The sequence below is a fragment of the Cannabis sativa genome, chromosome 6 (genome assembly GCF_029168945.1).
Source record: "Cannabis sativa cultivar Pink pepper isolate KNU-18-1 chromosome 6, ASM2916894v1, whole genome shotgun sequence".
NCBI lineage: Eukaryota > Viridiplantae > Streptophyta > Magnoliopsida > Rosales > Cannabaceae > Cannabis > Cannabis sativa.
Window position 1 is genome coordinate 73,632,298 of NC_083606.1, and position 23,986 is coordinate 73,656,283.

Here is a 23,986-nt window from a genome sequence, read left to right on the forward strand (position 1 = left end):
ATTCCCGTCTCCGCATTCTCGGAAAGGTGTTTTTTTTTACTCTTAAAAAGACCTTTGAAGATCTTATTAAGAGCTCCTTTCATTTCTTTTAGAGCGCCTTTCTTCTTTTGGCCTCTTGGCCTTTGAACATCAGTAAACTTTGGTGATGTCGCTGCATATCTCATACTTTGAGATCTTGGCATATCGGAGAAAGACGACCTCCTTGTTGGTACATCGGAGAAGGACGACCTCCTTGTACTTACAGTTGTTGGTACATCATCAGAAAAGGATGACCTCCTTGTACTTAGAGTCCTCCTCCTTAGATCAGAAAATGAAGCTCTAGTCATGCTTAGACTTCTCTTTAAATCAGAGAATGAAGATCGACTCATATTGGTGATCGTCGCGTTAGAGCCGTGGAGGTATGCGGCTAGAGTTTGTATTTACCGGTTCGAATGAGTTTGTATTTTACTGGTTCGAATGAGTTAGAGGAGTGTATATAAGTAGGCGAATGAGTTTGTATTTACTGGTTCGAATGAGTTAGAGGAGTGTATATAAGTAGGCGAATGAGTTTGTATTTACTGGTTCGAATGAGTTAGAGGAGTGTATATAAGTAGGCGAATGAGTTTGTATTTACTGGTTCGAATGAGTTAGAGGAGTGTATATAAGTAGGCAGAGGTTTCTTGTAGTTTTCCCAATACAAACTCCTATAACTTATATACACTCCTCTCTCCTCTCTCCTCTCTACCTACTTTCATAAAGAGTGTATATATGTTTTTGCCATCTATAATTGTATGAAAACTCTTTCCCTGTTTCCTCGTTGTTGTTATTTTGCCCTTTAATTTAATTGTTCGTTTCTCCTCTTAGAGTTTCTTTGCTTACAATAAAGTTTAACTGATATATTACAGGTTTATAAAAAAACGACAGTTTTTCAAGAAAACGACAATTTTTCGTAATAAACGACATTTTTTAAAGAAAACGACATCATTTCGGAGAGATAACATGTTTTCGGAAAACGATAATTTTTCGTAAAAATGACATTATTCAGAAAACGACATCTTTTCATTAAAACGACACTATTTCGGAGAAATGACTTTTTTCGGATAAACGACATGTTTTAAATAAAACGACATTTTTTAACGGAAGTGACAATGTTTTAGAGAAATTACATCTTTTCTAGAAAACGACATTAAATTAAGACATGATTTCCGATTAACGACATTATTCATTAAACGACAGGTTTCAGAGAAAACGACATAAAGTAAGAAATCATTTCTAGAAACGACATTATTCAAAAAAAACGACAAATTTCCAAGAAAACGAAACAAACTAGCATTATCTTCAAAAAACGACACTTCTTAAACGACATATTCATTTAAACACGGAAAACCAAAACGACAATATTTATAAAAAACGACAATTTTCTCAGAAAACGACATAAATTAAGGCATTATTTCCGATAAACGACATAAACTAAGAAATCATTTCCATAAACGACATTATTCGGAAAAAACGACAAATTTCAAAGAAAACAAAATAAACTAGCATTATTTTCAAAAACGACACTTGTTTAACAAAACTATATATTAATTTAAACACGGGAAAACTAAAACGACAATATTTATAAAAACGACACATTTTCGATAAGCACACCATTAGAGAAAAAGAACAATTTATGTGAAATCTCTCTCTGTAAGCCCTAATTGTACAATTCACAATCTGCAAAATTATTATTTTTGGATTGAAATTAAGCTTATTTTTGTTTAGGATTAGTGAATTAAGCTTATTTTATATAAAAAGAAAGATACATTAATTCAACCTTAGAACAAGATTAATCAAATTACTAATACTTCATTAATTAGATAAAACAGTAATAATAATTAACAACATGAGCTAAACTAATCTAATAATCATCCATTGGATTCAACAACAACAAAAAAAAAAAAACAATGATCTAAAAGCAATTACAGAAGAGAAATGCAAAACCCTAAGCTCTCTCACCTCTAATCCTACGAGCCAACTGAATATCCTTTGGCATGATTGTAACTCTCTTAGCGTGGATCGCACAGAGATTAGTATCTTCAAACACACCGACCAAGTAAGCCTCCGCAGCCTCTTGAAGAGCAGACACAGCGCTGGATTGGAATCGAAGATCGGTCTTGAAATCCTGAGCGATTTCTCTCACCAATCTCTGGAACGGAAGCTTTCGGATCAAAAGCTCAGTACTCTTCGGTACTTTCGATCTCTCTCAATGCAACGGTTCTGGCCCGAATCGATGTGGCTTTTTCACTCCTCCGTGGCCGGAGCAGACTTTCGCCGCCTTGGTTGCCGCTGCTTCCTTGGAGCCTTTCCTCCGGTGGATTTTCTTGCTGTTTGCTTGGTACGAGCCATTGAGGGGATGAAATTGAGTTGTTTGTTTCTCGGGAAAATTGAAAGAGAAAATGGAGTTTGTTGTGGAAAGTGTGGGATTTGAGTTTGGTATTTATAGTAGTGGTGAAATGAAGAGGATGAATCTTGAGCGTTGATTTATTCTTAATGGACGGTGTAGATTCATTTTAGTGTGTTCATGCGGATCTTCAATCAAATTAAAAGTTTTGGCGGGTTTTCAAATTTTTTGTTTAAGCGCGCTAAAATTTGTAATTTCTGATTTTAAAAATATATAGGAAGGGAGGAAAATACATGCAAATGTATTAACATTTTTTTTTTTGAAGGATGTAATAGTAATACTAATTTTTTTATTTAAGCAAATATATTAAATATTTAAAATAACAACAACAAAAATTAGTGATATAAAAACCTAATTATAGTTCAATTACATAAATATTTAAATATAATTTTTAACGGTAATAATAATTAAGTTATATTTTTTTAGAATTTTTGTAAGTATCTAACTATTAAGTATAAGTCAATAGTCACATGGCAGTCCTTGATTTATTTAAAAATTAATTTTAATATACTAATAAGAAAATGACACGTAAATAATGACTTGCACTCTGGTTATAAATCTAATTTATGATGATGATGTTTTGTTATGATTTATGTATGAATTTATGTGTCGAGATATATATGAGAGAGAGCTATGGAAAGTAATAGATAAGATGAACAAGTAAGTTTTGTCACAAAGCAGAACAACTCAAAACAACAGTAGAACACCAAGAAACACCAAGTGAAAACTTAACACAGTATACTGCAGTATGAAACTTATAAAAAAATACAGTAAAAAAGTAAAAAATACCGTCTGACAATATTTTTGTAAAAAAATAACAAAAGTTAGTATACTATCTAAATTTCCTAAAGATTTTTGACATTCAACTCATACACTAAAAAAAAATTCAGCCAAAAAAAATAATAATAAAAAAAAATCTTAAATTAAAATTGTTAAGATATATAGTAAGTTCAGAAAAAAAACAAAAGGCATATACTTTTAAAATAAAAGAAATATACATTAACAATAATGTTAAAACTAAACTTCTTTATTTCAATTTTCCAAGTTGACATTAAAATTGAAATTATGAAACTTGGTAAGGTAAATATTGATGATCTAAATCATAATTTACGTTCCTCTACTTCTTTTTCCAAATTGAAAATCAGAGAGTTTTCCAGAGCTGATGCAGAGCCCTGTGCCTCATTCACGAAAATAGGCAAATTCACCAAATGCTCTTTATCACCATCAATACCAGAAATAGGAACTCAGATCGAGACTTAGGGAATTCTTCTCAGAGCTCAAGGATCCATGCTCACGTAAGGTCACCATCGGCCGACCAGCATGGGGAACCCCCAATCCTTTCAATGGAGCAAGAACACGCGACTTCACTCCTCGATTCATGCCCATATATATAATCAAAAAACACTACATATGTTATGCAAAGAATAAAGCTATATATACATTAACATTCTTCATTTAATTATATATCTAATTAAATTGTAATGTATATGTTTTTTTATGTCACATGATTAATTATTTTATACATAATTAGTTCATAAATAAAATGGTAAATATACCATTTTCGACCCTGTGTTTTGCAAAAGTTACAGATTGGACTCTGTGTTTTGTTAAATGACAAAATGGACCATGTATTTTCTAAAATAGTAAAAGTAGGACCCTGAGCTTAATTTTTGACAATTTAATACAACCAACTTGAAGACAATGCTTAATACAAACAAATACAAAAAATGTAAACAATTTGGTCATAACACTTTTAGATCGGATTATAATTAAACTTTATTTTGACAAAAAATTAATTCAGAGTCTTATTTGTACTATTTTAGAAAATACATGGTCCATTTTGTCATTTAACAAAACACAAGGTCCAATTGATAACTTTTGTAAAACAGAAGGTCTAAAATAGTATTTACCCTAAATAAAAACACATTAATACATGTAAAGATTGAAGATAATTACCCTAACTAAGGCATAAACTACCTCAATTAATCATAATCCTAGTTGTCTTTATTTTCAAATTAACAATAATTATTTATTTATTTTGGCAACAAAAAAGTAACATATATATATAAGGATATGATTTTGTCGCGTGATGTACTTTCACGAAATGTATTCCGTGGTCATTAGATGGGTCTCAAGGTACATTAAATGAGTATCAGGGTACGTTTTTACTTTTTAACCCTAATTACCCCTAAATCAATCTCAATCGTCAGATCAAATAACTCCTTGACGGCTGTCATACATCACGAATTACAATCTGTGAAAGTACAATAACGGGACAAAATCTTATCAATATATATATATATTCTCTGATGTTTTTGGAAAGTTGTGCCTTTTTTTTAATTTGTATTATAATTTATTCAGATTAAAAAGGTCCTTATTTCACCATTGTTTTTTGAGCCTTTATATATATATATATACTTTTAAATTTTGAATATTATATATAACGTACGTACCCATGCATGAGTTGCAAGTAGCTTCTATATATCGTTCCAAACCAATTGATGATTTGAACTCTTTCTTTTAAGTTTTCCTAGTTTCAGAAATTAATGGCGTTAGAGTTAGCGTCTACGGAGAAGGTAGTGCTAGGTTCGATTTCATTTGTAATTTTCTGGGTGTTAGAAGTATTCCCTTCACTTCCATTACTACGTACCTATAGGCAGAACAGCAGGATCCCTCCTTGGAGCCATACTTATGATCATCTTTAAGGTCATCACTCCAGATGAAGCATATGATGCCATTGATCTCTCAGTCCTTGGATTTCTTTTTGGAACCATGGTCTTTCTTGGTATCTATCTTGACAAAGCTGACATGTTTAAGTATATCGCTCATTTGCTTTCATGGAAATCTCAAGGTCCGAAAGATGTGGTTTGCAGAATCTGCATAATTTCTGCTCTGTTAAGTGCATTGTTTACTAATGACACCACTTGCATTGTCCTAACAGAGTTTGTTTTGAGAACCGAAAAGCAAAGTAATGTTCCACCCCATCCTTTCTTACTGGCCTTGGCCTCAAGTGCAAACATTGGCTCTGCTGCAACTCCTATTGGCAATCCACAAAACTTGGTGATTGCCATACAAAGCAAAATTTCTTTCGGACAATTTCTATTGGGACTCCTTCCTCCCATGCTAGTTGGTGTCACTGTTAATATCTCAATTCTCTTATGCATGTATTGGAGGGTCTTGTCTTCTAACAAAGATGAGGAAATCACTACTTCAAATTGTCCTGTTTAAGATTGATCATGTTAGTTGCCATACTTGTCCTCTCTTGCTTCAAATGTACCAACTGTTCTTCTACTTGGAGGAAGAGTAGCAGCCATGGCAGCAGCTATATCGCCACATGAAGTGAAAAAATCATGGCTTATCTTAGGGTGGGTGAGCACGATTCTTTGAAACTTGTCGCTACCGGTTCTATCGCTAATCTAATCGTGTGTGAGCAAGCTCGTCTAGCTGATCCATCTTTCAACTACACACTCTCTTTCTGGACTCATCTCAAGTTTGGTCTTCCATCCACAATCATTGTCACAACTATTGGCCTCACCCTCCTCATAAGGGGTTGATATATAGAGCTAATTAAGGTTTAATTAGTCCTTTGTTAGTGTAATTGTAAGTAGAAATTAATGTGTGAGTATAATTGGCTGATGATATACCACACTGGAAAGATGTTTAATCTTTCTTTAGTTATCTTTGCAACTGTATTAATTGTTAAATGAAAGAATAGATCAGCCTCGTCAAATATTCTGTATTTCTTCTTCTTTCAAGAAATAATTTACTCAAAAAATAAGACCACAAGACATATTTGCATGGGAAAAAATGAGCTTTAATATTCAAAAATGGAAAGATATTGTAGACTGAGATTACCTCAGTTATTTAAGAGACACATTATTTGAATACTACATTTATAAATGAAAAAAGTAATCTACACAATCTTAAACGAACTTACATAGAGAGTTAATTTTTTCAGTTCATATTGTGAGTGAACAAGACAAATTTTGCAAGAACTTTCACTGGAAATGCCACATTATACTAGATATTATAATGTACAATAATATACTAAATAAATAATATATTTATACTAGAGTTAATCAATAATATGTATATCCCATTTAGTGCAATAATAAAATATTATAATGTACAATAATATACTAAATAATAATATATTTATACTAGATATTACAAAACCAATATCACATAGAAAAAGATATCAAAAAATATCTGATTTGTTTCACCAAGACCCAAGTTATCCTTGCAAAACTCCACACTTTGATCCTATATATGAGGCAAGGCAAGCATTCCCATGTTCAATATCCCATAGCTCACACTGCATTATTAGTGCCAACTCTCTTCCAAAGTGAAAAAACCCAAATAGCTAACATTCTAATTAATATCTAAAGGATACAAAAGTTGTCAAGAAAAGATGAAAGAGAAAGACATGTAGAGAATATCAAAAGTAACATAGACGCGAGCATGGGCAATGTGGATGAGCTTGGAAGCAGTGACTTCGCCATTCTTTCAGCTTGTTCTGTTGTACAGCCATAGGTCCGCCGACAATGGATTCTTTGATGCAGCTTCTTTGGATTCACCTTGAGTTTTCTTAGCAATCAATGGTGGAGATGAGTAACTGAGGCTACGAATGCAATTGGATTGATAATAAGGGTTTTCAGTTGGAAATAAGAAGATTTATCAAAAACAGGAAAAACAGAAAATTGGATTTTTAGCTCTCTCTCTCTCTCTCTCTCTCTCTCTCTCTCTCTCTCTCTCTCTCTCTCTTACTTCTGTTTAGCTGGGAACTAAGGAGGAAATCAGTTTTGTTCTACAATTTAAGGGGGAAAATAGCAAGGTTTTAGTGATTCTAATCCAATGTAAGCTCCCATGCTCACCCTTTTGTGATTTCTTAGGTTTCAAGTTAAGTTATGCATGATTTTAGAAGTAGGGTTTTGTGATGTTTAAGGATATTTGATTTTGTATATAGAACTTAAATTAAAGTTATTTAAGTTGATTTACAATAGGTTTGATGTTTGGTGTGGTGATTGAGCAAGGTTGCCTGAAAGCCGATGAGCTTAAGCTTTGCTCTCTAATGGTGATTTTTGTTTCAAGGGTTATTCGTTGGTTTTATTATATAATTTCTATTTATTATGACGTAATTAGATGTTTTGGAGGTTCTTGTGAAATTTGGGGTCGAATTGAATTATTTGCAAGGAGTTTTATGTTTCCTGCATTGAACCGGTCGACTAGTTCAGTGGGACCTGTAGGAACCGGGAATTCGGTTGGTCCCCAAGAAACCTCACGTAATGGACTTTCGGTTGGGGAACCTGGTCATTGTTTGGGGCAGTTTAGGGAACCCTAATTTTCCCCCCTTTTGTAATATTTATGGTATTGCCATGTTATCCATCGATAGGGAAACTTTTAGTTTCGATTTTAAGTCTCCGAAAAGTAATTTAGCGTGTCACTCATCAGTTTCACAAATATTGTGATTTAGGGGCCTATAAATCGTCGAGCAGCAGTTCTACTCAGGTTGAACGACAGACTTGAATTCAGAAACGAGGTAAGACTAGTGTAATGATATGCATGTGTGTTTACATGTTTAGCGTACATGTTTATTAAGCCCGTTAGATTACATCGATAGCGGTATCAATATACGTAGATTTATATTGGATGCTGATAGATGTATGTTTGGCTTAGATACCGATCGACGCTATCGCATCGGTACGACTAGAGTATGACTAGCATACCGAGTGTAGGTTGATAGTATTATCGTACGAACGTTTTAGCTAGACTCAGTACCGTGTTGGGCACTGGAATAGGGTTATGGTTGGGTGTATTGGCGCTTGCTTATAATTTGAGTTATATTTATGTTATTGATTATGCTTTTCTTACTCAGTCTGTCGACTCACAGATATTATTTGCATGTGTAGGTAAGGGCAAGGCTAAGGTTGAGCAGTCGTGAAAGCGAGCAGATGAAGATTGTGCATGTCGAGGCAGTTAGACTTGGAGCGTACGATCTTTGGGACAACTAGACATATTTTGTATAGTCGTTATGTGGCAACTTTTGTATTAAATACCAGAAACGGTTGTAAATATTTTATACTCGGGATCTTGGTTATATATATGTTATTTATTTTGGTATTTATAAGTATTTAAATAAGGTTTTAAATATTCACAATTTTCAATAAACTCGTTGATTAGCAACGAGCTGCAGAATTATGTTAAAATCACGATAGCACGCCTAAACTAGTAGGGTGTTACAAATATTGATTTGGAAAAGATATGAAGCTAAGTTTATGATATTTTTTCTACTTTCAATATCGGTTCAGTCCAATGTAAATCTTATATATCTGATCCAAGTTTAGTTTGTTAATGCCTTGAAAATAACATTCCACTTAGCCAAGTGTAAGTGAACCACATTGCTAATTATCACGTCAGTGTAAGTATAACTGAATATAATTTTTTAGAAAATAATAAAAAAAGCAAGTATACTTTTTCTTTTAAACTAAAAATATATACATATTATGTTAAAAAAAAAACAAAATTGGGATGCTTCAATAAAATTTTGGAATATTAATATAATTTATTTAATTATTTTTACAAATATTTAAATTTGCTCATATTTTTCTCATCAATATTTAGATTTGATTATAATTTTCCCCCTATAATTGTTCATTTTTTTTACCATAAAAATTGAAGAAAAAATATAATTCACATATTTTTGTAAATAGGTGAGAGTCATAAAGATGAAAAACTTCTCTATAATCAATCATGTTACAAATCCCTAAAAATAACGTGAAAGTGATTTTCTAAGGTTGCATTTGGTAACATTTTAATTTTTTAATTACAAAATGAAAGTAAAATTTTTATTTTTAAAAATTTTGTTTTTGAAAAATAAAAATGACATCTGTAACCACTTTTGTTTTTCAATTTTAAAAACAGAAAATAAAAGTGTGTTTTATAAAGTTAATTTTTTTTTTGATTTTATTTGAGACGGGTCTAAGTTTGTAGTCGGATTTGGATTCGGGTTAGAGGTCAGGTTCAATGCTAGGGATGTGGGGAGAATTTGGATCCGGGTCTGATCGGAGTTCAAAATATTAATTAAGAAAAAAAACTATTTAAAAATGATTTTTTTTTATTTTTAAAATTTTGATTCTTAATTAAAAAATTAAAAAATAAAAGCAGTTTTATAGAACATGTGTTTAAAAAATATTTTTACTTTTTTAATTTTAAAAATAAAAAATTGATTAAAAAAGTGTTATCAAACACCACTTAAATATTTTTAAAATAAAAAATATAATATCCTAGTGTTTGGTTTGATAAATTCAAAAATGTTAACAAAATATACGAGACTGGTTTTAAGTTTAACTATTAATTCGTTATTAATAACATATAACCAACAAAATGAGAAAGTGATGATCATTATTTTATTCTAAATTTATAAGATACTATTGTTATTGAATAATCAGAAGAGGAAGAAAGTAAGAAAGAAATAAAAAATATATATTTAATATGTACTGGTGATTTCTATTTCGTTTTGAAATAGTAAATGTCCCTATATATCTATTCTAAATTGATCAATGGTCAGATAACTATTAGTTTTATTTGGATGGCTAAAAATGAATGAGGGATTACATCTTTCATTTTCAACTGAGGAATTACATAAGACCCCTTTTAATTTAAATAAATAATAAATAAAATATCAATCCAATACAAGGTACATTAGAAAACTTAATATTTTTTAATAAAGAATAGCAAACTTATTGTTTTATGTATTTATTTATTGAGAAAAAAAACTTAGGGTGTGTAATTTGGAAGTAATTGGGTAATTATTAGATAGGGTTTTTCTATTATTTTAATCTATAATTATCTAATTAAATAAAAATTATATTTAATTTTTTAAAAGGTGATATTTTTGTTAGTGGGAGCTATAGCCCCCACATTAGTGTTAGTGGGTACACCTAATATTACTATTTGAAAATTATTTCAAAATTAAATAAAATTATAAAGATAAAAAAATTAAATAATAATATTAGGTATACTAATGTAAATATATAATATATATAAGTAATTCATGTTGGTAATTACCTATAAAAATAGATATCATCACTTTAAATTTATTGATAATTCAATTTTTTGAAAAATTTTACTACTAAAATTTAAATTTAGAGAGTAAAATACAAGAATGATAATTGAGGGTTTAGCCGAAATAATAATAGAGTAATTTGTGGCATAAATACTTAAATTTAACTCTTAGTTGTAAATAAATACCTAAGTTTAATTTTTAGCGGTAATAATACCTAAGTTATATTTCTGGAACTCTGTAGGTACCTAACTGTTAAATGTTAAGCTATTATATCTACTTGTCATTTTTTTATTGGTATATTTGAACTAATTTTTTTTTAAATAATAAAAATTTAATGAGGTCAAAATCCCCTGGGCCTGATGGGTTTCCGGCAAAGTTCTATAAGTCACACTGGGATGTGGTGGGCCATCAGACGGTACAATTTGTTCAGGAATTCTTTGCTGAGGGCAAATTCACAAAGGAGGTCAACCGAACTTTCATTGTCCTCATTCCCAAGAGGAGTAATGCCTGTAAGTTTGATGACTTTCGCCCTATTAGTTTGTGTAATGTTTGTTATAAGATAATTGCCAAGATTCTGGCAAATCGAATCCGTGGAGTTCTTGATAATTTGATATCTCCGTACCAATCTGCCTTTGTTAAGGGGAGATGGATTGCTGAGAACTCAATTATAGCCCATGAGATTGTGCATGACATGGGGCGAAGACATGGTGGGGAGTCTTTCATGGGGATTAAATGTGATATGTCTAAGGCCTACGATAGGCTTGAGTGGAATTTTGTGAGAAAGGTTCTTCATGCTTTCGGCTTTCATGAGAAGTTCTGTGCTATGATTATGGAGTGTATCACCACGGTCTCGTTTCAAGTTCTGTTAAATGGTGGATTGACTAAGATGTTCAGACCTGAGAGGGGTTTGAGGCAGGGCGATCCTCTTTCCCCCTATTTATTCATTATGTGCTCTGAAGTTCTTTCCCGAATGGTGTGTGAAAAGGAAAGGAGTGGGTTAATTACGGGTTATAAGTGCTCTTCGAATGGCCCAAGCGTTTCGCATCTTATGTATGCGGATGACACTATTTTCTTTGTGAGAGCATCGATTGAGGAGGCAACAACTCTAAAGGAGGTGATGGATACTTACTGCCTTTGGTCGGGGCAACAGATCAATGTGGGGAAGTCTAAGGTCTTCTTTTCCAAGAATTGTAATGTGAACACTGGAATATGTATCTCGGATTGGCTCGGGTTTGACTTAATGAATGGGGACGAAACCTTCCTAGGCAATCCGCTGTTTGTCTCTGGGAACAAATCCAAGGATTTTGAATATGTTGTGGATAAAGTCAAATCTCGCCTAGATGGCTGGAAAGCAAAACTCCTCTCACAAAGGCTAGAACGGTCCTAATAAAAAATGTGGCCTCGCCTATACCAATCTATACTATGTCGGCTTTTCTTCTCCCAAAGAATATTAGCAACTCTCTGGATGCGCTGGTTCGCCGGTTTTGGTGGACAGGGAGTGTGGACGGAGGTAAGTTTTTAGCGCTTCTAAATTGGGATAAGATTTGCAAGTCGAAGGTGCTTGGAGGTTTGGGGATTCGGAAATTCAGGGATATGAATCTATGTCTTATAGCGAAATTGGGGTGGATGATTGCCAAAGACCATTCGACTTTGTGGATTCGTGTAATCACAAGCAAGTATTCATTCGAATCCTTTTTTTGGTGTGACATGCCCCCTCGGGGTGCGTCAACTGGGGTGCGTGGAATTTGGAAGACTCGGCAATTTATCCTTAGTCACAGTGCGTGGATTCTTGGTCATGACTCAAATATTGACCTTTGGAAATGGAATTGGGTGTGTTCTGATGGAGTGGTTATGGGGCCCAAGGACTTTAATCCTAGAGTTTGCTCTCATCTCTCCCTGGGCGATCTGAAAAGGAATAATGGAAACGGTTGGGACAGAGAGTTGATAGCAAGAGTTTTTCTGCCTGAAGCGGCCAATTCTTTGGTAAATTGTAATGCTGAAGAATCTTTAGAGAATGATCGTTTGATTTGGATGTCCAACTCTTCGGGGGATTTCTCGCTCAAATCGGCTTATTGGAATCTCTGTTGTAAGGACTTATCTCCTATTTCTATGTTCTCTTCTTTGTGGCGGTCCCCTCTTCATGAAAGACTCAAACTTTTCCTATGGAAAGTTGCACATGACTGTCTATTGTTTGGAGCTAGATTGAGCAGAATTTTTGGGAATGTTATCGGTAAGTGCCACTTATGTAATGAGGAAGGTGAAGATTCGGCCTCTCATTTTTTCTCTCGGTGCTCTATTACCAGAAGTCTTTGGCTTCAAAGCAAATGGAATGTCAGGGTGGATTTGATTCCTCTCTCTAGTGGGGCAGAGGTTGTTTCTTGGATTCTGAATCCAAATGTGGTGGGTGATGTTATCTCTCCTTCTGATTGTAAAGAATTCTCCTTGTATGCATCTGTTCTTTATCACTCTCTTTGGTTTTTTAGAAATGATGCTTTCCATAACAATGTCCAGTGGACATTGACTGAGATGAAGAAACGGATTGAGAATCAATTTATGGGGTTCTGGAAAGTGCTGGTGAGACTGGATGCTGGTGGGGAGGAAAGAGCCATTGTTGTGCCCAGATGGACTCATCCTCGGCCGGGACGAATACGGATTAATGTGGACTATGCCACTAAAGATAACTGAGAAGCTGTGGGAGTGGTGGTTCGTGACGAAAGTGGTTCGATACTTGCTCTGTTTGCTTCCAAAGTGCATGCCTCCTCTCCGATCCACGGTGAGCTCCTGGCGATGTCCTGGGGCCTAAAGGTGGGGCGGCATCTCGGGGTTACGGCGGCGGACATTCTTTCAGATTGTCAAGTTCTAGTGTCGGCCATGTCTTCCTCCACTTTGCCCCATTGGAAACTCTGGTCTCTGTTTGGTAGTGTTATGAGGTTGTATTCCTCCTATGATGTTGTTTCTTTTTGGATACCTAGAGAGTCTAACGAAGCCGCCCATCTCCTTGCTAAATGGGGGCTTAGTCATGACTGTAATGGTTACTTGAACTTTTGGGAGGTGAGTCCCCATGTACTCACCAACATCATGTTGTTTGATAAATAAATGGTTCTCCTTTTCAGTAGCAAAAAAAAAAAAATTTAATGACTTGGACCAATCAAGAATTTTCACGTAACAATTTATTTAATTAGGTACTTATAGAAGTTCCAAAATTATAACTTAAGTATTATTACCACAAAAAATTAAATTTAAATACTTATTTATTAGGTTAATTTAAGTATTTACTCATAATAATAATTATAATAATAATAATAATAATGGTAATAAAAGGTGTTACTTAACGGGGTTAAAGAAAATAAAGAATGGGACAATTGACATCATCCTAGGGGTTTCTGTCAAGTTTTAGACGGAAAGGATGGGACAATTGACCTTCCCAAGGTCACTCTTTTTTATTATTTTTTATTTTAAATTTAATTATTATTATTATTATTTTAAAAAAAAAATATATTAATTCCTTTATTTATTATTGGTTTAGTTATTACATGAGACAGAGTAGAGGTGGGCTCACTCTATTTCCATAAATGACTTATTTCACTTAAATTAATTTATGTGAGATTGTTTATCCCATCTAACAGTTTGAGATAAATAATTCTAACATGCAAGATTATTTATTTTTTTAATCTTTTTTTTTTTAATTTTGTAAAATATATTTTATATTTGAAAATAATTTAAATGGAAGAATAAAAAATTTATTGTCAAAAACTTATTTATTAACATTGGTAAAAATATATAATTTTGAGTTATTATATTTTTCTTCTTCAGGGCCATCATACTGGTAGAATTTTCTTCAGAAGCTTCTCTTCCCCCTAAGATTGAGAATTTTATCTAGAAAATATGTCTTAATTTTATTTCATTCCACTATAAAAAAAACAGCTACTCTTAGTGACAAACTTTTATACACATATGATAAAAATTTATTAGGGTTCGATTGACATAATTGGGTTGGACTAGATTGAATAATGTCACTAATTCAGTGTTAGGCCATGCTGAAAGACGAGATAACTAATCCAGTTAAATTCCATTTATGTGAGATAGCAGTGTGAGATTAATAATTCTAACATGCAAGATTATTTTTTTTTTTATCTTTTTTTAATTTTTGATTTTGTAAATATATTTTAGATTTGAAAATAATTTAAATGGAAGAATGAAAAATTTATTGTCAAAAACTTATTTATTAAAATTGGTAAAAATATATAATTTTGAGTTATTATATTTTTCTTCTTCAGGGCCATCATAGTAGTAGAATTTTCTTCAGAAGCTTCTTTTCCCCCTAAGATCAAGAATTTTGTCTAGAAAATATATCTTAATTTTATTTCATTATGCTACAAAAAATAGCTACTCTTAGTGATAAACTTTTAGTTACAACATAAACTTTTTGTGACTAAATGTGACTTTTAGTCACAACAAAAAGTTATCTTGTGACTAAAATATAGTTTTTAGATACAAGTTGTCACTACTTTAAATATTACTACCATTTTAATTGATAAATCAATATTCATCATTGTTATTATTATCAAATTATTGGACATTTTACTGTGCTGTGCTTTCGAGCTAATTTATTCGTATTTATGTGCCGTATTTTCGGGTTTTTCGTTCCGTGTCGTGTCTAAATTCATATTTTTTCGTGCCCTGTCATGTCTAAGCCTATATTTTTTCATGTCGTGTTGTGTCGTGTCGTACTTAAGCGCATATTTTTTTTTTCGTGTCGGGTCGTTCTCGTACCTCTCGGGCTCGTGCTGACTTCGTGCCGTGTCAAAAAATCCCACCTATATTTACAGCACTATAAGATACATTTTATCCATTTTCTGTTTGTTATACTAAATTTTGAAAATAGCCATTTTAATTCAAAAACAAATACAAATAAAAATTAAACCTCTCATTTGTCCTTGGTGCCCTCGGGCCGTCGAGGGGTCCTACGGCCAACTCGGTGACTTTGGGTTCATGGGTCACTATATCGTCTTTGTGGGCTTCACTTGTTTCTTTCTTCTAAGTTTTTTTCTGGTAGAAATTACTCCCTATACCTTTTTTTGTTAATCAATTTCATTTTTACTTTTATTTTCTATATATTTATTTTGGGGAGTTCTATTTGAACCCCATAATATTATAAATACAAACTTATTATTAAAAAAATATAAACTTAAACAATTTTTTAAAAAATTACTCTTAATATTTTTTAAAATATTTTTTCCTCACACTATTTTATGTTAATTTCAATATTTATTATGATTTTATTTTCATAATTTTTCTAACTTATGTATATATTTTTTTTTATTTTTTTTCTAAAAAAATTTCATTTAATTTTTTATTTTAATTTTTTTGTCATAATATTTAAAATATAATTTATTTTTGTTTGATAGGTATATTTTTTAAAAATATAAATTGAAAAAAAGTTAAAAAACTTAATAAAACTAAAGGATGACCTCCTTGTATAAAATAAAATTATTAAAATGGGGTCCTCCTCCTTAGATCGGGTGTAAATGAAGTTCTAGTCATGCTTAGACTTCTCTTTAAATAAGAATGAAGATCGACTCATATTGGTGATACCCTTTGCGTTGGGAGAATAATCCCCATGAAAGACTGCTAGAGTTTGTATTTACAATCGGTTCGAATGAGTTTGTATAATTACCGGTTCGAATGAGTTAGAGGAGGTATATAAGTAGGCAATGAGTTTGTATTTACTGAGATATCAAATTATCAAGAGTATATTCGACTAGGCGAATGAGTTTGTATCTTACCGGTTCGAATGAGTTAGAGGAGTGTATATAAGTAGGCGAAAGGTTTCTTGTAGTTTTCCCAATACAAACTCCTATAACTTGCTGTGGCCGCCAAAATATATGGGCCCAAGACTAAATTTTGGGGCCCTCAAAAAAATAAATAAAAAAATATAAAAAAAGAGTGTTATGGGATTTGAACCCATTACCTTGGACATTATAGCTTCCACCTCAACCAACTAAGCTATGAATATTTATTATTGATAATACACTTAATCTTACTTAAATAAAACCCTAATAATATTTTTTTTATTTTTTAACATTTTGGGCCCCCGAAAAGTGTGGGCCACCTAGGCCTAGTTCCGTAAATATAACTTAGGTATTATTACCGCTATATGATTTTGTTTACTTTTTTGTTACATTTACCCTAAGAGTTAAACTCTTTAATTGTTATGGTGCCACAAATTTATTGGTCTATTAATTAACTCGCCATAAACTCTCTCTTTGATTATTATGTGTGTTTGGTTGCTCTATAAATTAACGAATACTATGTTGACTCAAAAAATTGCCGAATTATATAAAACTAAGGATGATAACTCATTTTTACACAAATATAAAACCAAACATAAAGGTGCATTTTATAATTTCTAGAGTTAACATCACTTTAATAGATAAATATTCAAAATAAAGTCTATCTCATCTTTATAATTTTATTTAACTTGGATTGTAATGGTAACCCATACATATAACTTGAACAAAGAATTATCATTTCTTCTTTTAGCTCCCACCAAATTTGCAAGAAATATCACTTTTAAAAATTAAAAAATTTATTTAATTAGAAGGAATTAGAACCAAAATAAATAAATCTTTATCTAATAATACCCAATTACTTCCAAATGAACACCCTAAGTTTTTTTCTCAAAAATAAAAGAAACATAAATATATATATATTAATAAAATTTATAACGAAAACATAAATATATATATATACCTTTATAATAAAATATTTTATTATTACATTTTTTTCCAAAATGGATGCTCTTCAATGTCAAGATTCTCTAGAAATAACAAATTCAAAGCTATTCCTAGGTGTAGCCATCCGAAACTAAAACTAATCTTCTTCCGTTGATCAATTATCGTGATAGGATCGTGATCACTTGCCTCGAATTTGCAAAAGCGCTCTTGAATTCACCGTCATCCGCATTCTCGGAATAGGTGTTTTTATTTCTTTACTCTTTAAAAGACCTTCTGAAGATCTTATTCAAGAGCAATAGTATCTTATCATTTAGAATAAAATAATAGAGCGCCTTTCTTCATTTTGTTGGTTCTCGGCCTTAATGAACATTCAATAGAACTTTGGTGATGTCGCCGTATATCTCATACATTTTTGAGATCTTGGCATATCGGAGAAAGACGATATTATATTTTGGTAAAATATTTAAGTGGTGACTGACCTCCTTTTTTAATCAATTATTTTATTTTTAAAATCATCGAAAAGTAAAATGACCTCCTTGTACTTAATCCTCCTCCTTAGATCAGAAAATGAAGCTAGTCATGCTTAGACTCTCTTTAAATCGAGAATGAAGATCGACTCATATTGGTGATCGTCGCGTTAGAGCCGTGGAGGTATGCATTAGAGTTTGTATTTACCGGTTCGAATGAGTTTGTATTTAGACTCGTTCGAATGAGTTAGAAAAGTGTATATAAGTAGGCGAATGAGTTTGTATTTACCGGTTTTTCGAATTGAAAAACAAAAGTGGTTAGAGGAGTGTCATTTTTATTTTTCAAAAAGGCGAATGAGTTTTTAAAAATAAAAATTTTACCGGTTCGAATGAGTTAGAGGAATTAAAATAAGTACCAAATGCAAGTTTGTATTTACTTTCGAATGAGTTAGAGGATTTGTAACATATAAGTAGGGAGAAGGTTTTTTCTTTAGTTTTCACCATTTACAAAAACTCCTATGTGAACTTATATTACTTCAATATATGGGCCCAAGAAAAAATAAATTTTGGGCCCTCAAAAAATACATAATCAAAAAAATATGAGAAAAAAGAGCAAATGTTAAATGGGATTTGAACCCATGACCTTGGACATTATAGCTTCCACCTCAACCAACTAAGCTATGAATATTTATTATTTATAATACACTTAATTTTAGTTTAAATAAGAACCCTAATAATGCTTTTTTTATTTTTTATTTTGGGCCCTAAAAAAGTGTGGGCCCTAGGCACATTGCCTAGCCCGCCTATGCCTAGTAGTTCACTATATGATTTGTGAATGTTACTTTTTTGTTAATTTACCCTCTTTCTACACTCTTTAATTGTTATGGTGCATTTATTGTTACATTAATTAACTCGCTCATAAACTCTCTCTTTGATTATTATGTGTGTTTGGTTGCTTATAAATTAATGAATACTATGTTGACTCATGCCGCCAAATATAAAACTAAGGAAAACTCGCTTACACAAATATAAAACCAAACATAAAGAACATTTTATAATTTCGTAGTTAACATCACTTTAATAGATAAATATTCAAAATAAAGTCTATCTCATTTCAAAAGAACTTGGATTGTAATGGTAACCCACATATAACTATGAACAAAGAATTATCATTGTCTTCTTTTAGCGGCTCCACCAAATTTGCAAGAAAATCAAAAAAAAAAAAATTTAAAAAAAGGAATTAGACCAAAATAAATAAATCTTGCCCTTATTGATAATGCATAAATGAACACCGTGAGTCGAAAGCAAAAACAAAAACAAAAAAAAACATAAATATAGATATATTAATAAGCAATTTATAACGAAACATAACCCTATATATATATATATATATATTATAATAAAATATTTATTATTACATTTTTTTCCAAAATGGATGCTCTTCATACTCTAAGATTCCTAGGAATAACAAATCTCAAAGCTATTCCTAGGTGTGTAAGCTCTCTTCTTCTTCCGTTATATTATCGGGGATAGGATCGTGATCACTTGCCTGAATTTGCGTACGCTAAACATGTGAATTCCCGCATGCATTCTAAAGGTGTTTTTTTTTACTCTTAAAAAGACCTTTCAAGATCTTATTAAGAGCTCCTTTCATTTCTTTTAGAGCGCCTTTCTTCTTTTGGCCTCTTGGCCTTTGAACATCAGAACTTTGTGATGTCGCCGCATCTCATACTTTTCGAGATCTTGGCATATCTAGAAAGACGACCTCCTTGTTGGTAACATCTGAGAAGGACGACCTCCTTGTACTTACGGGGGAAAATTAGGTACATCATCGAAAAGGATGACCTCCGTACTTAGAGTCCTCCTCCTTAGATCTTTGGAAATGAAGCTCTAATATGCTTTAGACTTCTCTTCAGTCCCAGAATGAAGATCGACTCATATTGGTGATCGTCGCGTTAGAGCCGTGGAGGTATGCGCTAGAGTTTGTATTTCACAAGAACCTCCGAATGAGTTTGTATTTGCGTTCGAATGAGTTAGAAATTATATAAGTAAAAGGCGAATGAGTTTGTATTTACCGGTTCGAATGAGTTGCAGGAGGGAGTTGTATATAAGTAGGCGAATGAGTTTGTATTTACCGGTTCGAATGAGTTGCAGGAGTGTATATAAGTAGGCAAGAGGTTTTAATTTAAGTTTCAATATTTATTATCAAATATCCTTATTTTCATCACAAAACCCTTTTTCTAACTTATGTATATATTTTTTATTTTTTTTCTAAAAAAATTTCATTTAATTGGATTAGAATTATTTTAACCTTTTTTTGTCCCCCTTAATATTTAAAATATAATTTATTTTTGTTTGATAGGTATATTTTTTAAAAATATAAATTGAAAAAAAAAGTTAAAAAAACTTAATAAAACTAAAGATATAAATTTTATATAAAATAAAAATTATTAAAATGGGGTTTCTTTAGAAATTTTTGGGTGTAAATAAAATATCCCTTTAATTTATACCCTTTAAATAAAATATCCCTTTAATTTATACCCTTTAATAAATAATCCCCATGAAAGACTCCCCACCATGTCTTCGCTCCATGTCATGCACAATCTCATGGGCTATAATTGAGTTCTCAGCAATCCATCTCCCCTTAACAAAGCCGCGTAATGGTACGGAAGATATCAAATTATCAAGAACTCCACATTGCCCGATTTGCTCGCGAATCTATGGCAATTATCTTATATTCTCAAACATTACACAAACTAATAGGGCGAAAGTCATCAAACTTACAGATTACTCTCTTAGAATGAGGACAATGAAAGTTCTGCTGTTTTTTCACTTTGGAAGAGAGTTGGCACTCAATAATGCAAAGGTGAGCAAATTGTACCATGGGAATGGCCTTGCACCACATCTAGATGTGACTTATAGAACTTTGCAAGGATAACCCATCGGACGGGGGATTTTGACCTCATTAAATTTTTATTATTTAAAAAAAAATTAGTTCAAATATACCAATAAAAAAATGACAAGTAGATATAATAGCTTAACATTTAATAGTTAGGTATTGCACTAAATGGGATATAACTTAGGTATTATTACCGCTAAAAATTAAACTTAGGTATTTATTTACAACTAAGAGTTAAATTTAAGTGGCATTTATGCCACAAATTACTCTATTATTATTTCTACTAAACCCTCAATTATCATTCTTGTATTTTACTCTCTAAATTTAAATTTTAGTAGTAAAATTTTTCAAAAAATTGAATTATCAATAAATTTAAAGTGATGATATCTATTTTTAAATAACCGAGGTAATTGCCAACATGAATTACTTATATATATATTATATATTTACATTAGTATACCTAATATTATTATTTAAATTTTTTATCTTTATAATTTTATTTAATTTTGAAATAATTTTCAAATAGTAATATTAGGTGTACCCACTAACACTAATGTGGGGGCTATAGCTCCCACTAACAAAAATATCACCTTTTAAAAAATTAAATATAATTTTTATTTAATTAGATAATTATAGATTAAAATAATAGACAAAACCCTATCTAACCTTAATTACCCAATTATCACACCCTAAGTTTTTTTTTCTCAATAAATAAATATTGTGGATAAAACAATAAGTTTGCTATTCTTTATTAAGAAAAATATTAAGTTTTCTAGATGTACCTTGTCACACATTGGATTGATATTTTATTTATTATTTATTTAAATTCCAAAAGGGTCTTATGTAATTCCCCAAGAAAATGAAAGATGTAATCCCTCATGTGGCATTTTTAGCCATCCAAATAAAACTAATAGTTATCCTCCATTGATCAATTTAGAATAGATATATAGACATTTACTATTTCAACTAACATGATCAATCTTAATCACCAGACATATTTATATATATTTTTTATTTCTTTCTTACTTTCTTCCTCTTCATTATTCAATAGCAATAGTATCTTATAAATTGTCCGAATAAAATAATGATCATCACTTTCTCATTTTGTTGGATTGCCAATATGTTATTAATAACGAATTAATAGTTAAACTTAAAACCAAGGCCTCGTAAGAAAGGATTTTGTTAACATTTTTGAATTTATCAAACCAAACACTAGGATATTATGCAAGTGGTTTTATTTTAAAAATATTTAAAGTGGTGTTTGATAACACTTTTTAATCAATTTTTTATTTTTAAAATTAAAAAAGTAAAAATATTTTTTAAACACATGTTCTATAAAACCGTTTGTTTTAAGATTTTTTAATTTTTTAATAAGAATCAAAATGGTTTAAAAATAAAAAAAATCATTTTTAAATAGTTTTTTCTTAATTAATATTAAGTTGAACTCCGATCGTAACCCATCCAAATTCTCCCCACAGCCCTAGCATTGAACTAGAAGGGAATACCTCTAAACCCGAATCCAAATCCGACTACAAACTCCGTAGACGCTAACGTCTAACGCCATTAATAAAATCAAAAAAAAATTAACTTTATAAAACACAACTTTTATTTTTCTGTTTTAAAATTGAAAAACAAAAGTGGTTACGACGTGTCATTTTTATTCAAAATTTCAAAAACTTTTTATATAAAGGCTCAAAAAAAAATGGTGAAATAAGGACCTTTCATTTTGTAATTAAAAAATTAAAATGTTACCAAATGCAACCTTCCAGAAAATCACTTTCAGTGAATTATATTTTAAAGATTTGTAACATGATTGATTATGTAGAAGTTTTTCATCTTTACGACTCTCACCTATTTACAAAAATATTTGTCCGAATTATATTTTTTCTTCAATTTTTATGGTTAAAAAAACGTACCCCGATACAATTATATGGGGAAAAATTATAATCAAATCTAAATATTGATGAGAAAATATGAGCAAATTTATATATGTTATTTGTTGCCAAAATAATTAAATAAATTATATTAATATTCCAAAATTTTATTGAAGCAATCCCAATTTTGATTAATCGAGGTAGTTTTGCCTTAGTTTTAACATAATCTTTACATGTATATATTTTTAGTTTAAAAGAAAAGTATACTTGCTTTTTATTATTTTCTAAAAATTTATATTCGCTTATACTTACACCGACGTGATAATTAGCAATGTGGTTCTAAAACTTACACTTGGCTAAGTGGAATGTTATTTTCAAGGCATTAACAGTTTAATTATAACTTGGATCGATATATAAGATTATGACATTGAACCGATATTGAAAGTAGAAAATATCATAAACTTAGCTTCATATCTTTTCCAAATCAATATTTGTAACACCCTACTAGTTTAGGCGTGCTATCGTGATTTTAACATATGCTTGGTACGCTAATCAACGAGTTTATTGAAAATTGTGATGGTATATTTAAAACCATTTTATTTATGAATACTTATAAATACCAAAATAAATAACATATATATAACCAAGATCCCGAGTATAAAATATTTACAATTTTCTGTATTTAATACAAAAGTAATGCCACATATACGACTATACAAAATATGTCTAGTTGTCCCAAAGATCGTACGCTCCAAGTCTAACTCGCCTCGACATGCACAATCTTCATCTCGCTCGCTTTCACGACGGCGCTCATGGTGACCTTAGCCTGGATGCCCTTACCTACACATGCAAATAATATCCGTGAGTTCCTATTTCGGTATCGAGTAAGAAAAGCATAATCAATAACATAACTATAACTCAAATTATTCGTGAAGCAAGCGCCAATACACCCAACCATAACCTCTATTCAAAGGCTCAACACTAGGATCGAGGAACGCTAAAACGTTCGTACGATAATACTATCAACCTTACCACTCGTATGCTAGTCATATTTCTAGTCGTACCGATGCGATAGCGTCGATCGAAAATCTAAGCCATAACATACATCTAGTTTTAACATTCCAATATAAATCTACGTATATTGATACCGCTATCGATGTAATCTAATGTGCTTAATAAACATGTACGCTAAACATCTTAAACACACATGCATATCATTACACTAGTCTTACCTCGTTTTCGAATTCAAGTCCGTCGTTCAACCCGAGTAGACCGTCGCTCGACGATTTATAGGCCCCTAAATCACAATATTTGTGAAACCGATGAGTGACACGCTAAATTACTTTTCGAGACTTAAAATCGAAACTAAAAGTTTCCCTATCGATGGATAACATGGCAATACCATAAATATTACAAAAGTGGGGAAAATTAGGGTTCCCTAACCGCCCCAAACAACAGCAATGTTGCCTCCGAAAGTCCGGCCCGTGGAGGTTTCTTGGGGACCAAACTGGGATCCGGCCCT

At 31.5% G+C, this 23,986-nt stretch overlaps 2 pseudogenes; one reads left to right on the forward strand and one right to left on the reverse strand.

Moving 5' to 3' along the window:
• Positions 1 to 467: 467 nt before the first annotated feature.
• On the reverse strand, positions 468 to 2,634 carry LOC133038944 (histone H3.3-like; annotated as a pseudogene).
• A 2,191-nt stretch (positions 2,635 to 4,825) lies between these two features.
• LOC133038942 (silicon efflux transporter LSI2-like) lies at positions 4,826 to 5,793 on the forward strand (annotated as a pseudogene).
• Positions 5,794 to 23,986: the final 18,193 nt, after the last annotated feature.